Genomic DNA, 13025 nt, shown 5'->3' with positions numbered 1-13025 from the left:
GTTATTGTTACGTAAATTACATTCGAAAAAACTAAATTTCTTACGTAATTGTGCACAAGGGTTATTGTTATGTTGTGTTAAGAACTATATTGTAAAAGGTGATGGGCGAGGCGAGGCGCAGCGCCTAGGGCGTGTCCGACAAGCGTCCGAAATTTAGAAAACAACAGAAGTAAGCTTTATTTCGACGCCTTAAGCGCTTTTCTTTTTAGGCACCCTTGGACGCCTCGCGCACCTAGAGGCTCTAGGCGAGCGCCCGGGGGGCCTTTTACAACATAGGTTAAGAATCAGAACCACAAGCTGAAGTCAAAATTCGTCTGCATCAATTGTAAACAAGAACATCGTAGTACTACTTCTAGCGGTCATAATCTCTGGCTAGTTAGCTATCATCAATCGAAGTCTTGAATTCATAATTAGTACCAACTTTTTTTAGGCTTTTGCAGATAAAGGAGTTTGAGCCTGCACTAGAATAGTAAAGAGCACTAGCTAGTAAGCTTGAAGAAATGAACTAGATTGCATTACAGTGGGGACTAGGCCTCTTTATACGTGATGCATAAGGTGGTAATTCCCTATTTGGGAGACAAAATCTTCCCCACTGCTCCATTTTTTCATGTACATAGCTAATCAAAGCATTCGAGCATTCATGTTTAACAGTGTGTCCACTCACTCTTTTCATTGTTACCAACACGAATTATTGATAATTCATCATTGTTCACTTACTATGGTGGAAACTTCATAATCTAATTTTCTATATATTTCTTCTTCCTTTTTTTATTTGTGAAGTAGCTTCATTATTTTCTCTATATATACAAGTAGGGTTTCTTCGATCTTTCCAAATTCAAACTAACTTGGTGCTACATTTTTACCTAGCTATATCTAGGTTTTGGTGCACGTACAAAGAAACATGATGAAGAATAATGGCAAGATTTTAATAGTACTGTGTTTTGTTTCTGTGGTGCTAATCGTGATGTTATCGTCCAACAGTACTTATAAAGGTGCCAATATTAGTAATATTAGAAAACTGAAGATGGTGGAATACAATGATCAGCATGAGATCCAAGGAAATAACGATGTAACAGATATGAACAACCACCATTCAATTCCAAGGAAAGCATATGACGGTGATAACATGGGGCCTCAGGGAAAATAACCGGTCATGAGGTTCATCTTTCTAGCAAGATGATCATGGAAGTCCTTAATATGTACAAAAGCGTCCATTTGGCAGTTTTTGGTTTTCTTCTTTCTGGATGTAGAGATTCCGAAATTCGAAATAAAATTATCAGTTAAAGATTACTCCATATGGTGTAGCGTTGTGACTCGGGGACTATTCACAACCAGACTAGGTCTTGAGATACTTTTACGGACGCAGTTTTGTTAACAAATTTTGTGTACTGTATCATGATTTACCTTCAGCATATATAGTTTATCTTTGTAATTAAAACAACTAGTTTGTCACCCGTGCTGCTACGCACGGGTTTATTTGTCAATTATGAAATATTAGATCCATCTTTCAAAATCAACTTTATAAAAAACTAATATTATTATTAAAAACTAATAAATCACAAGTTAATGACCCTAAAATCTAATAAAACATGTAATTAATAAACTAACAGGAAATTAATATGTCGGGAGAAAATTAACCCGACATTTTTAGGGGCGACTAATGAAACAAAATAGGATCGTCCAAACCTAAAATGAAGCCACTCCTTATCTCCTACTTTTCATGATGGCGAATCTACCCTTACCACTCAGTAGGTGATTGTACAATCGGGAGAAATAGATAATGGAGGAAAATTATTTGGGTTCTTGAGTTTTAAGGTTTTAGAAGAAGAAGAAAAAAAAACAAAAAAAACAGGATAAAACCATTTTTTCTTAAATCAACGACAAACATAGATGAGTATGAAGAAGAAGGTGAGAAATATCATGAAGAATATCATGTTAAAGGTTCAATATGATTAGAAGGACGATTGAATTCATTCAACGCCATTAACGTTCCAAAATCGGTAGATAATATAATACCTTATCTACCGATTATACTCTTTTGTTCCAATAGACAAACACAATTAGTAGTTTCGTGATGTTCATTATCTACTAATTGTGATAGTCGTCCCAAATCTAATTTTCTCAAACTAATGGAATTTTGAATTCCTCTATTTTCATAATCGGTAGATAAGTGATGTTCATTATATACCGATTGTGATAGTCGCCCCAAATCTAATTTTCTCAAACCTGATGAAATTTTGAATTTCTCTATTTTCGCAATTGGTAGATAAGTGATGTTCATTATCTACCGCTTGCGATAGTCGCCCCAAATCTAATTTTCTCAAAACTAATGCAATTTTGAATTTCTCTATTTTTCACAATCGGTAGATAAGTGATTTTCATTATTTAAATGATGTGCACTATCTACCGATTATGATAGTCACTCCAAATCTAATTTTCTCGAAACTAATGGAATTTTGAATTTATCTATATTCACAATCGGTAGATAAGTGATGATCTTTATCTGCCGATTGTACAATCGGTAGATAAGTGATGTTCATCTACTGATTGTGCTTAATTTTTAGTACAGAGAAATTGAATTTTTTGAATCAAAAATAATCGGTCGATAACAATATATTTTTTCTTACCTATATGGTTGATGTTCTTAAGTGGATAAAATCAACTTTATGCCTACCGATTATGTTTCTGCAACTGTAAATCCTATAAAAAATTTCGATCAATTTTTTGATTTCAAGCAATCAAATCCTAATTTTAGATCAGAACTACTATCATTTATCCATTTTCTTTGTTTAACTTTATTTTTATTTTGTTTTATTTTTTGATTTTTTAAGGTTCAACTTTAAGGTCAATGAATTTTGGGTTTTAATTTTGAACAATCAATCCTAAAATTTGTTTGAGCGACGAATGTTCTATTTGAATCAAAATTAAAACGATGAAAAAAAATTCAATCGGTAGAAAAGAGAAAAATAAGAGGAATATTATAATTATGAAAATAAAGGATACATGTTTAGATTTATTATAAAGGTGAATGACAATATAGACAATTTCTATTTTAAGTCATCACATAACCACCCTGACTAGATAGGCATAAAATTAATCGTCCCTAATTCTTTTTGGATCGCCCTAAAACACCAGGAAAACTATGTAGATGTCATTTTTTTTGAAGCAAAATTTAATGTTGGGGATTGTAGTCCTATATCATCAAAGACTAAAACAGTGATGGTGGCTTCATAAATTGACTAACAGTAATGTCGCTACAATCCTTACTCAAAGTTTGGAATTCTTCAGATTTTTATAGCTCAAGCTTTTGTTCTTCAATATATTCTTACATTTTCTGGTCCATCCGTTTGTGTCTTTACTTTAGCAACAAAAGCATCATCCAAATCAAGATGTGTCATATCTTCGAACAAAATTTCTTTCAACCGGTTGAGTTTTCCATAAGTTCTTTCCATTTCGATTATATAATGTGATTTTACTGGTATTTTTATTAATTAATTAGGTAAAATGGATATGAAGCAGTGATTTTCTTTTGGATTTCTTTCTTTTTTTTGTTATACAAAAACATAGATTTTTGTGTGCGTAGTTCAGCAATGCGTACAAACTCAACATGTACTCCTCTGTTTTTACGAAACCATTTCTTGGTCTTGGCCTCGTTTTTTTTAATCCTTAGTCCGGCGAAAGATACATGGTTCACTACAATTCCCGTCACCCCTGCTTCATTCCGACTTCTAGCCAAACTTCCAATACTGCATGTTCAACCAAACATGTATAATTGATCTCACTCACTGAGTTACACAATCTCACTTTTTAAGTAATGAAATCAGATATTTAAGTAATGAAATCAGATATATGACGTACAAAAGAACAGATCGAGTTACGGGCATGCACCAAATTAATCAGTGAATTGACTAAATTGCCTAAAGTCTAAAACAAAAACCAAAGAAACCCAAACCATAACTTACCATTGTGACCATGATGAACTACTGCACCATATTTCTTGGCAGACACCTCTTTCGAACCCTCGGATGCCACCGTGACCCTGTACAAATTCTGGGTCTTCACAAACACAAAGAACCATAGTTAAATACGCATAACTGCAAAAAGAAAAGAAAAAAAAAAACGACCTATCAAACCAACCTATTCACATTAAAACAATCATTTGCTATCTACTTGAAAGTTAAATTTCTTTCAGCTCCACCTATTCGATCAATGAAATCTTTCTTTATCTATCAAAAAAAAAATTCTTTCAGCTAATATAACTCAAAAAAAAAAAAGTATTCACAAATCTAGCTTTTTCCACAAACTTTCTTCATTCTTCTTCTGTTTTCTGGATCATCAAAATCTTCTTGACAATCTTCCGCTCCTTAATTTAAAAACATGAATAATCCTACACATAAGGGAAAATATTTAGTTATAACAAATACAAAAAAAATGTCTCAAACCTTTCCCTGATTCCTGTACAGAAATGTATCATTGCACCAAATAACATAAAAAACTTACTTTCCACTTGAATACTTTGTATTCCCAAACTCCGAACCCCCTATTGGATATGATTATTCTTTAAGCCATTTCAGTATTTCATAGAGAAAAAACATGATTTCATTAACAAATCCAGATTGTAGTGGCCTTACAATGAACCTTATACAATTGGCTCTTGCATATATGCGGATTCAAAGATTTAAAAGAGACAGAGATTACCAAATTATTTATCCTTGCGGATATCTATCAGGATTCCTTAAACACTTTCGAGCTTCCCATGAAAAGCTTTTCAGCATACCTGCAAAACAAAAAACAACTGCAAATCAGTGATCAACAAACAATCAGTAAAAAATGCAAATTAGTGATCAACAAACAATCAGAGAAAAAGAAAAAACATAGAAATTACGGTAGAAGAAAGAGGCAACGTCAAAACAACGGCTTAACCTTTTCTCAAGTGCTTTATATAGAGACCAAACCCTCAGATTTTATCAATATAGTTTTGGAAACAATATAAATCAATATCTTAAAACTTTCTGTATTTTCAATATATTATTCAATAGCATAATATTTTCCGATGTTTATATTATTTGTTGCAATATTTTGTATAATAAATCCCTTAATTACCGATTAAAAAAGATAGTATATTTTGTCCAAAGACAATTAGATGCCCATGAATAATATTTTCTGCGCAAGGGCCTTATACAGAGAGCTTTAGGCTCCAAAAAAATCTCCAAAAAAAGAACTTATGATACGGAGATGATATCCATATCATATAAATTTTGATATGGGGAAATTAGGCTCAGGCCCAACCCATGGATAACCCATAATATGAGGCCCTTAATTAAAAAAAATTTAAATCTATGCCCCGAGTTTTTAAAAGACCTTGATACCCTTATGCATATTGTCAAGCCCATAATTAAATAAAATTTAAATCTAGGCCCAAAATTATTAAATCTAGGCCCGAAATTATTAAAATACAGTGCGAAGGTGTAAACAGAAGTTACACATGCATATGGCATGTGTAACCAGAAGTTACACATCCTTATCATATGTGTAATGCAAAGTTACACTTGTATATATACGCAGAAAATAGACATCAAAAAGAAAACACAAAAAAAAAATACATGTATTACTTTAATATTCATTTACAACAATTTTTTAGCATGTGTAACTAGAATTTACACACATCTGTCTAGTGTAATTGAGAGTTACATATGTGTCTATCTAGTGTAATTGAGAGTTACACATGCATCTGACTTGTGTATTCAGCGTCAACTCCAGTTCCAGCGAGATCATTACCACGTTTAAGCAATTAGCTTTTATGAAGTTATCTGAAACCTGAAATATAACAACAAGCAATCAGTATTTATAAGATCAAAATGAACAGTACATACAACAATGTATATTCAGTTTCACAAGCATCTGACTAGAGTAACTAGTAGTTACACATGCATCTGAATTGTGTAACTGAGAGTTACACATGCATATAACATGTGTAACTAGGAGATACACATGCATATGGCTTGTGTAACTAGGAGTTACACCTGCATATGGAATATGCCATTTATCATGAACTTGCAAGCCTAAGTTACCTAAAGCAAAGTATGTGTAAGTAAAGGTTACACATCTAATTAGCATGTGTAACTAGAAATTACACATCTATTTAGTTTGTGTAACTAGAAGTTACACATCGAATTAGCATGTGTAACTGAAATTTACACATCTATTTAGCTTGTGTAACTAAAAATTACACATCCATACTAAAACACCACCACTAAGACAAGCAGAATGTAAAGTAGATCCAACTTACAATGTCTAACACAGCTCTAACATCCATACCAAACCTCTCAGCTTCATACAAAAACACCACCACTAACTGAAACTTAAAGAAAATTTAACTGAAACTTACCAATGGCAACTTTCGTCAATCCAGGAAGATCCATCAGGGTCAAATTCACAACTGCGAAGGTTCAAAAAACAACAGAAGAGATGAGCCAGATGACCAAAGAAGCAACATCTACAAACTCGTAATCATTTTAGGTATTCAAACTTAAGGCACCACTTTACACGAGATAATCTTACCATTCGGAGAGTAAATACTAAGATGAATAGAAAAACTAGAAATTCCATTGCCACGTCCTGTCTCTCGATCAATCTCATCTCCAATCTCCTTCCTCACAACAGCTGACACACATATGATACAAAACAAATTAATAAAAAATCGAACAGTGAAACAAATATCATAACTACCTAACCAACATTTGTGTTTGGAGATCTAGTGAATTTACCAAAATCAATGAATCTCTTTCTAGGAAGATGCATAAATTTAATCAGCAGTTACACATCCATAAAAAAAGCTTGTGTACCCATGTAATCTTTCCTTGCAAGGTTTTTTCGTTTTAGCATGTGTAATTACGAGTTACACATGCATATGAAAAGTGTAATTAGAAGTTACACATGCATCTGATTTGTGTAATTATGAGTTACACGTGCATCTGACTAGTGTAACTAGGAATTACACATGTATGTGACTGGTGTACTAATTAAGGGATACACACCAAAAATATGGCTAAAGTACTCGGCAATTACACATGCATCATACCTTAAATCTAGTTTCACTTTGGCTAGTGTACCTTAAATTTATACACATCAAAATATCCAATCATGATTAGTTAGGTATTCCTCTAACCAATTAATTTTTAAGATGCCTGCATATGATGTTTAAGCAGAGAGATGGACATATAATTGTATCATACCTGCCTTCACCTTTTCACAAAAGAAGAATTTTCATATCCTCATCTTGCACAATTAGCTTTCTTTTGTTATCAAACTCCAATTATTCAGGATTTTGTATTCCCTGCAATTGACATTTGATAACAAATACAATAAATCAATACAACAGACACACATGAACCAATGCCAAAAAAAATTTGGAAATGAACATTGTTTACTATTTACCTTTCTCCAAGGTTTCCTGAGGGATATCTTTCTCTGATATCAACAGTTGATTGGGTTCTTTTACAGTGTCATCCAACTTAATGTGTAACTATGAGTTACCGAGGCAACTGAATAGTGTAACTTGGGGCTATACATGCATCTGAGTTGTGTAACTACGAGTTACACATGCATATAATTAGTAAATTATAATGAATGAAACTCATCATTCAAGTTTCAAACCAAACAAACACCGCAGATTATATTGCATCTGACTAGTGTAACGATGGATTATACATGTATATGACTGGTGTACTAATTATGGGATACACACCAAAATATAACAACTATACATCCAATTATAATGTGTAACTAGCAGCTACACATCCAATTATCCTACAATTCATATGTAAAAAATAGAAACGTAAACGTAAACAACTAAAATGCTAAGGAAATGATGATCTAGCAATCCACATACCACTCTCATTAGCTCTAACAATCCAACACATAACACCACCAACAAAATCTTATAACAATAGATTCCTGAAACCCAACTGAGTTGATTTAATTCAGTGAAATCGCTAACAACTTAACTACATATCACTTCTTAATCAACTTAAAATCCAAAATATTATTTCTGTCAATCATACCACTAACAGTGCAACTACTTATGCATGCTTAATCAACTCCATAACTACAAAAATATAAACTAATTCATTCTCACAACAGCAAAGTTCAAGAAATACTACAGAAGCTAATTCACATCAGACACACTAGCCAAAAAGTAAAGTTCACGTACTACACCATCCACTAAAAATTGACCATCCACTAAAATGTGAGTGGAAGAGAAATGAAAAAACAAACCTATTGTTATCATCTTTCATACAGTCCAGTCAATGATGAGTTTGTTTTGTCCCATCTTTTTAACGAGCTTCTTCTTGATCACAGTGAATGGTGAGAAGGCTGCATAACGTCAAGCTAAAATAAAAACAAATTAGTATTCTTAACTTGCGCATAACTTAAACAAATTTCATTTGAACATATAGAGGGTTAAATTAGATAGAAAATCAAAAGTTGACCAAAATTAAATCGATTGAAGGGGTAATAAAAAATAAAGTATCCTGAGTTCAAATATGAACTTATCTTTTCAATAATAATTACAGATTCAGAGATAAGTTAAATCTCACTCAAGAACCCTAGAAAGAAATTAATTGAAATTTTCTCGAAATTTCCATCTCAAAAGAGAGATTAAGATGATACACAAATAGATCTAAGCTCCGACTATGATTTGAATAATCGATATAATATAGATCTGAAAAATCTTCAATATATTATTGCGAATTCAAGATCTGATGGAAGAACAACCGGAATTAAAATGAAAGCCTAAATCGAATGAAACAAAAATGTAATAAAAACCATATAACTACCTCAATTTCAAGTTTATCGCCCTTTTTACTTTCTTTTACGGTCTTTATCAAATCTCTTTCTTCAATTTATGTGGTTTATGAACTGAAATCATTTGTAAACCCCAAATCTTAGTGTGTTATCAGATCTTGGAGACCGATAAATGAAGATGACTTATTTGCTTCTTCATTTCTGCTATTTTGGAGGAGTTGTTTCTTCATTGGAGAGCTCGATCGAGAGGGTTAGGGAGAATGAAAGAGAGAGAGAGAGAAGTTTTTCTCCGGAGAGAGGGAAAGAGAAATAAAAATTGAAAATGAAAATATCTCCAGTGACTTTTGCTTATAAATGGGTACTTTAGGTAATATAAAAATTCCAGATCTAAAATTTTTATTGGTAAGCCCGATAATTAAAAGTTATGGGCCTAGAAATATCAAAAAGTGAAAGTATGGAGTTGATAGTGAAAGATCCATTTTGTGGGGCTTCTATATGTTGAACCCATATAATAAGGGGGTCCTAGTATTTTTCACTTGAGATTTTTGGATACAAATTCATGTTTCATGTGATTTGTTAATGTCCAAAGAAATCCTTCTTTTCTTGTAAAAGTAAGGTCACTCTTGCTGTTCTTTCGGGAATGACATTTTATGGGGGAGAGTTCTTAATTGAACTTTTGCTTAATTGCCAAATCTTTGAGGGGAGTGCGGCTGTTGAATATTGTAGGAGTTATCTTATATCTTTATAAACTCCTTGATGAATACACTAGGTTTCGACTATGTGAAATCATCGAACAAGTTGGTATGTTGTTCTCTTTTGGTCATGAAGTATCTCTATAAAAATTTCATGAGGATCCCACTAGTTTTCGTACCTTTGCCAATTTATATTGACAAAAAGGGGGAGAATTAATGTGTAGTTCACACTACAAATACATATGGTTTACGTATCATTATGTAAGGGGGAGTGGTTTTCATTGTGAGATGAAGTTTTGACTAAGGGGGAGTGATAGATATCACCATAGTATTGTTGTCAAAGTTGTGATATAATTGAACTTTGATGCCGTGTAATGATACTATGACACTTTATAACAAGGATCAAGAGCAACTTTTTTCTCATTGTTATAACTACGGATCTTCAACAACTATGATGCTGAGTTGGAAACATTTCGAATCATTAGAGTACTTGGAAGTGACGAAGATTTCGAGTAATGTTGAAGAACCAAGCAGATCAAGCATTTGGATGAGAAGATACAAAGTTTATTTATTTTGTAATCCATATGTACTGATAGTTTTTCACTAAAATTGACAAAGGGGGAGATTGTTAGAGAAATTCTCGGTCGGACTCGCAAGCGTTGCTATCTCAAGCTTGTTTGTCAATGTTAGTGATCAAAACTATAAATCTTGATTTCTAGTCTACTTATAGTGATGTCTCGGACTAGGATATATTGTGTAGTCGAGCATTAAAACTTCACGACGTTCATCAATTGAAGACGAAGAACTACTAAGGAGATCTTGTGGAACTTCATCAACAAAAGGTATGTGGAGACTAAAACTCATATATCACTTGGAAAGTCTATTTCTACTCTATATCCTATATTGAGACAAAAGTCGTATTACTATATAGTGATCGATTACACATTTGAAATTTTCGGGCTGAGATTAACTTGCATACATATTTCTCGAAATATGTGTTGGTAAGCTTTCGCTTCAACTGTTGTGATTTCAAGTTGTTGTAGTAAAAGATCCGTTGAGACTTGTGAAAGCAAAATATTCTAGATTTACTAAAAAAAAACTAAGAGAATTTAATGCAAAATTAATTTCAAGACTAAAAAATAACCAAGACACTGATTCCACTATTACACATGAATGAATGATGGTAAATAACCCAAAACTCTAATTATCTTTTAAATCCCTTATTTCCTTAACTCACAAATAATCAGGAAAATTCTCAAATATCAATTGTATTCCCTAAGCATAGATTATCAATTTACTAAACAAAGTATAACCTATCAGATTGAATCACAACTAATTAAGAAAATTATGCAAACAATTTAAAACTCTGTAAAAGCAGTGATTGAGTGAATTATAAATTATAAATTAGAGAAAATAGAATAGTTACCAATTATTCATGCGTAAATAGCTTCCTCATTGCCTTGGTTGTGGGAGATTTAGCTCATTATCATGTTGGAAACACGCTCAAAAGTTGATTTCATTGCTCAAAAGGTGTTTACAAATAATGAAATGGGAGAAAAATGATTAAAATCGGGTTTGTAACACTTATATCTGTTACAAACCGAGCTGTTACAGAGAATGATAAAAATAGAGTGTCGTTGTCACTGTAGCACAACGAATGACTTCTACAGTCTAATGTTCTTCGTGTTCTCTTCAATGGCGCAGCAGCAGATCTCTCCAACTTACGTTTCTTTGCTCTGTTTTCTCCCCAATCTCTCTGTAACCCTTCTATGACCTCTGAACAGTCTTTATATACTCAACATGGCCTAAGAATCGCTGTAATAACTCCAGGATAATTCTCAATAACTCTGCCAGACACGAGAAAATATTCTTTTCCTTTTATGCTCCTGCACGCGTTATACAACTGCAAATTCTCCTTATTTATCTCTGTCACGACCCAAATGGTTGTTAGAATCTTCCTTGCATGCGCAAAACTCTCTCCAACTCATGCAAATCCCGTGATTATCTCAACTGCACACGTACTCCCCTGTTTTCTTCCCAACGATTATCCAGCCCAAGTAAACTCATTTGAACACCCATACCATCCTTGTTTGGGAATATCACGTTCATCCCAATCGAAATCAGTGGTTTAGTCTCATTAAAACACCTTGAATTCTCGAAACCTAATCTGCCATGGAAGAACCAAACTTTCCCGTCAGTTCTTGAATTCAAATGATGAAGAAGGGTGCCCCCTAACCAGAGTAGGGGTGCCGATAGAAAATGGGTGTTGTGGATGAATTTTGGATACACATAGCCATGGTTGCTCCTTAGCCAAATCTGGGGTTCGTATAGCAAATGTCCTCCGGGGTGCCCCGAGCAACTTTTCGAGCAGAATTTTCCAAAAATGTTTATTTCCCAAAAATACCTACAAATACAAAAAACACCATAATAAGTACGAAATCGAGTACCAACAATACAGAAATGATGACAATATAGACACATAAATGCGTCTATCAAATACCCCCAAACTTATTATTTGCTAGTCCTCGAGCAAAACTAATAAAATGACTACACTTAGCACGTGCAGCAAGTCGTTAAACCGCTAGGTGGCCCTAGCGACGGAGTGTTGTCTCCGGAGGGTTTACCAGAGGTGTACCGACAAAACCTTTACTCCAGACCCTAGCTATCTACGCAAAACCTTGGAAGGCACTGAAGAATATCCTTGGTTGGCATACAATCATTGACTACAGGAGGAAGTACCTTGATGCGAAATTCCAATTGTTGTACATGAGTTTGCACTCAGCATACTAGAATTTATATATAAGTGACAGAGCTCTAATAAGATAGTTTCTGGACATTATAACTGGAGTCAACCAATCACATGAAAAGATCAAGAAGATGGATAAAGAGAAAAAATAGATGGTTTAAAGTGAACGGTGTTTCCCATATCTGACTAAAGGCCTCTTCTATGATGAACCTATCCTAATGGTTTGAGATATCGGTCTGACTAATATCAACACAACTGGCATATACAAGGGGACCAGTGGTCGATAAACCTAACTCTAGGTCGACACAACTGACATATACAAGGGCACCAGGGGTCGACTTTATTGAATGTATTCCGGTTGGTCTGATGGTCTGGTGTCAATTTTTTTTTTTTTTTTTTTTTTGTATCTCAATCACTCTATTTCACCTAGCAATGGTAACAACTTGAATCGTGTGCCCCACCAAATCACTTAAGAAATAAAAACAGAAGGGATTAGGATTCAACGAGATATGACGAAACTACCATGTTTTTTTTTTAATTCTAACACCTGAGCTCTGTGTTTTTATGAATAGACTCTTTAGATGTTTCCATCAAATCATATTGGTTCCTCAACTCCTACAACCAAGATGTTCCCATCCACTTAGATTGGTTAGTGCCAACCTTAATAAGCATAAATTTCTAGGCTCTGGAGTTTATTTATTGCAACTAAAATCTAACAAAAAGTTTCTTCCCCACCCCCAACATTAAATCTAACATTGTCTTCAATGTTTCTAATGAAA

At 33.6% G+C, this 13025-nt stretch overlaps 1 long non-coding RNA gene across 1 annotated transcript; it reads right to left on the bottom strand.

Moving 5' to 3' along the window:
- Positions 1-7316: 7316 nt before the first annotated feature.
- On the bottom strand, positions 7317-8302 carry LOC113338653. The gene is made up of 3 exons (XR_003354800.1): positions 8278-8302; positions 7438-7589; positions 7317-7336 (listed from the first exon to the last, which is right to left on the bottom strand). It is a non-coding gene; the product is annotated as an uncharacterized LOC113338653 (long non-coding RNA).
- Between the last annotated feature and the right edge of the window lie 4723 nt (positions 8303-13025).

This window comes from Papaver somniferum, unplaced genomic scaffold, assembly GCF_003573695.1.
Source record: "Papaver somniferum cultivar HN1 unplaced genomic scaffold, ASM357369v1 unplaced-scaffold_19, whole genome shotgun sequence".
Taxonomy (NCBI): domain Eukaryota; kingdom Viridiplantae; phylum Streptophyta; class Magnoliopsida; order Ranunculales; family Papaveraceae; genus Papaver; species Papaver somniferum.
The sequence above is the reverse complement of the archived record's forward strand: the minus strand, read 5'-3'. Positions and strand labels throughout refer to the sequence as shown.